Source organism: Bos mutus, unplaced genomic scaffold, assembly GCF_027580195.1.
Source record: "Bos mutus isolate GX-2022 unplaced genomic scaffold, NWIPB_WYAK_1.1 CTG1520, whole genome shotgun sequence".
Lineage (NCBI taxonomy): Eukaryota > Metazoa > Chordata > Mammalia > Artiodactyla > Bovidae > Bos > Bos mutus.
Window position 1 is genome coordinate 4,643 of NW_027218978.1, and position 3,732 is coordinate 8,374.

The 3,732-nt window shown below is 52.8% G+C and overlaps 1 pseudogene; it reads left to right on the top strand.

Moving 5' to 3' along the window:
- Positions 1 to 263: 263 nt before the first annotated feature.
- On the top strand, positions 264 to 3,013 carry LOC138986788 (melanoma antigen preferentially expressed in tumors-like; annotated as a pseudogene).
- Positions 3,014 to 3,732: the final 719 nt, after the last annotated feature.

The following is a 3,732-nucleotide window of genomic DNA, read 5'->3' on the forward strand; positions in this document are numbered from 1 at the left end:
GGGATTAAATGCAGCAGCCAGTACATACAGGATGGGGCAAGAGGTCACCTTGTCCCTTTTTTGCTGCCTGGAGGGATCCTTGTCCACGTGCCAGTGGGACCAAAGCTGTGACATTGTGGCCAGAGGATGTCTCTGACCCTACCTTGGGTTCCCCTAGGGTGGAGGGACAGCAGGGTCTCCCCGGTTCCTTGTCCAGAGAAGGAGTGGCACCCCTCCATTGCTCTCTGACATCCTCCCAGAACTCATTCTGGAGTATGTTCACGATGGGCGTCCAGGCCCCACCCAGACTCCAGGAGCTGGCTGTCCAGAGCCTGCTGTGGAATGAGGCCTTGGCTTTGGTGAAGCTTCCCATTGAACTCTTCCCACTGCTGTTTATAGTGGCCTTTGCTGGGAGGCACACCCAGGCCCTGAAGGCAATGGTGCAGGCCTTGCCCTTCTCCTGCCTCCCACTGGGGGCCCTGATGAAGGACCACCAGCCTCATCTGAGACCTTCCAGGCTGCACTCAGTGGCCTGGATGTCCTGCTTGCTCAGGAGGTCCAACCCAGATAAGAACAACCTAGCAGACTGGTGGGGTCTGGGGGTGTGAGCAAGATGCAGCCAGGGAAGGAGGATGAGGAGTCACCTGGGAACAGGCAGTCGGGACCTTTTGAAGGGGAGAGGGGAATAAAGGTATGTAGCCCATGCCCCAGTGTCCCTTAAAGTGGGGATCAGGGGGTGCCAAGAATCTGGAGGAGCTGTGGTGTGTGGAGTGCAGAGCACTCGCGGGGTTCTGGTGCCCATCGGCTTCTGCACAACTCAGCATGTCCCCCACGGCCTCACAGATGGTATAAGCTGCAGGTGCTGGATTTGCACCAGAGCACCCACCAGGACTTCTGGACCCTGTGGTCTGGCATCAAGGCCAGCGTTTGCTCGCTGCTGGAGCCTAAGCTGATCCAGCCTGTGCAGAAGAGGCACAGGCAGTACTGAAGCCGGCATGGGTCTCTGTGGAGGTGCTGGTCGATCTGTGCCTCAAGGAGGACACCCTGGACGAGACACTCAGCTACCTGCTGAAGAAGGCCAAGCAGAGGAGGAGCCTGCTGCACCTGTGCTGCCAGAAGCTGAGGATCTTCACCATGCCCATGCAGAGCATCAGGAAGATCCTGAAGGTGGTGCAGCTGGATTCCATCCAGGACCTGGAGATGAACCACATCTGGAAGCTGGCCACGCTGGGCAGATTCATGCCACACCTGGGCCTGATGGGCAACCTGAGCTGGCTGCTGATGTCATGCATCTACATGTCACGGCACACCGCCCCTGACTAGGAGGAGCTGTTAGTCGACCAGTTCACTGCCCAGTTCTGAACCTGCCTCACCTTCAGGAGCTCTACCTGGACTCCATCTCTTTTCTTATGGGCCGTCTGCACCAGGTGCTCCACGTGAGGCGTGGAGCCACCTCTGCTGGCCAGAATGGGCCTCTCTTGTTTCATTATTATCGAGACATCTATTCTGTACCTGCTGGAGATGTTTCCAGGATGCACAGGCCGCTCAGAAGTCCTCACAAAATGACAAGGCAGAATCAGGATGGGGAAATTGTGGCTCCTAAGCAGTCCAGAGAAGTGAAAAAGTCAAATGAGAATCATTGTTGAAGTGGCTCTAATGTCTTTAAGTCCAAATTACAGTTAATATTTTCCTCTAAGACTTCTGAATACCTAGGAAATCCTCAGAAACAGGTTATTGCTCTGCCTTGAACACAGTGATAAAAGCTGAGAGGATGCAGCCTAGTCTGTATGAATGAGTTGCAATGATTCCCTTTTTGGCAGGTGCAAACTCCAGGCATTAGGAATAAATATATTCACTGAGAAATCAGAAGAAAGAAAGGAAAAAATAAAAAAAGAATTGTAGGTGGTGATGGACAGTTTGTGGCCCCTGAATATCTGGGGGATATTCACCCAGTGATTGTCTGAAACTGCTGGAAATCAGCAGCCTATGTCCACTGCATCCAGCCTGCTCTGTAGTTCAACTCATCGTGTCCTGTAAAAGCATCTTAATCCCAGCAAACCAAATACTAGTAAACTGAAATACGCAAATAACATTTGTTTCTGTTTGTTTCCCACATTGAAAATAGTTCATCATTTTGTGCAGAGGGAGGTCATACCCATATGAACATGACCTTCCCCTATGAAGACCCCCTGCCTTCTTGTCAGGAAGGTGAGAGGCCAGATCCAAGCCATTGAGATCTCCTGTGTTCCAGTGAAACAGGCCTCTCCTCCCCACAGCTCTTCGCCTGCCACCTCTGCCCCTAGGACTGACTGCCCTGTCTCTTTCCACGTGCCTAAAGACCCTTCTGGAGACCCTGTGGATCACAAACTGCCTGATTTTAGAGTCAGACCTGACGTACCGGTCACAGTGCCCCAGCGTCAGCGTGCTGAAGGGCCTGGGTCTCAGCGGGGTCAACCTGACCAGCTTCAGTTTGGAACCCTTGCAGGTCCTGATCGAGTGGACCACAACCACACTGCAGGACCTGGACCTGGATGAATGCAGCATCATGGACTCCCAGTTCAGTGCTCTCCTGTCCTCTCTGAGCCACTGCTCCCATCTCACCACCTTCAGCTTCTGTGGCAACCCCATCTCCATGGCCATGCTGCAAAGCCTGTTGCACCACACTATGGGGATGAACAAGCTGAACCATGTGCTGTACCCCGCATGCCTGGAGAGCTATGAGGATGTGTGGGACACTCTGCACCTGGACCTCCTGGCTCAGCTGCATGCCCGGCCCAAGCAGCTGCTGTGCAAGTCTGGGCGGCCAAGCATGGTCTGGGTCAGCGCCAACCCCTATCCACACTGTGGTGACCAGATCTTCTATGACACCGAATCCATCCTGTACCCGGCTACATGCCCACCTAGCCCAGTTCATGATTTGCAGGCTTTGTCCCTGGCACTGGGAAACTGCCACCCAGACCTCAGTGCATCTAGAACAAACACAAAAGTTTCAGACAACAGTTTGGTGCATGCGAGAAAAGAAAAGGTGATTTAGAGTGGGCAGGGGGAGGGATTGGTGGGATTTTTGGAGAGATGTGTTCCTACAAAGTTAGAAATGTAAATCTAAATTTTGGAGGGGGAATTTTGGGCTTGGGAGGTTGATGGGGTCGTTACCCCTGTATTGGATTATTACAAAGAAATGAAGGGAACTTCAGTGTTAACCATTGGGTGTCCTCTGTGTTCTGTGACCGTGATTCTCCCCTTTAAATTCATGATGCTCCTGTTGGTGTTTAAATCTGAATGTGAGTGGGGCCTAGATGCTCTATGATAGGCAAGGATTAGCTACAGGAGTTCAAGGCACCATTTATCCACTCCCTGTAGTTCTCATTTCCAAGGCATCCACCTCTTCACATATTTCTGAGGCTGTTCAATCTGTCATCATACACAAGGTGCGTCCTCAGGGCCTGGAACGAACTAAGTGTCCAGGAGAGAGCACTGCTGGAGGGAACCTTCTTCCAAGGGACACTCGCTGCTAACCCCATTCAGGCCCTGGACTCAAGCACTTTCCCCAGTGGATCCAACAGATGCAAAGCCTCCATCTCAGAGCCTTGGCAGTGCCAAGACATGATCACTGTGCAATGTCAGGCCCGGAGTCCTGGGGGATATTCACCAGCAGACCATCTGGAGCCTCTGGAACACACCAGCCCGTACCCACCTTCCCACTGCTCAGCCATATCTGACTCTTTGGAACTCCATGGACTGTAGCCTGCCAGG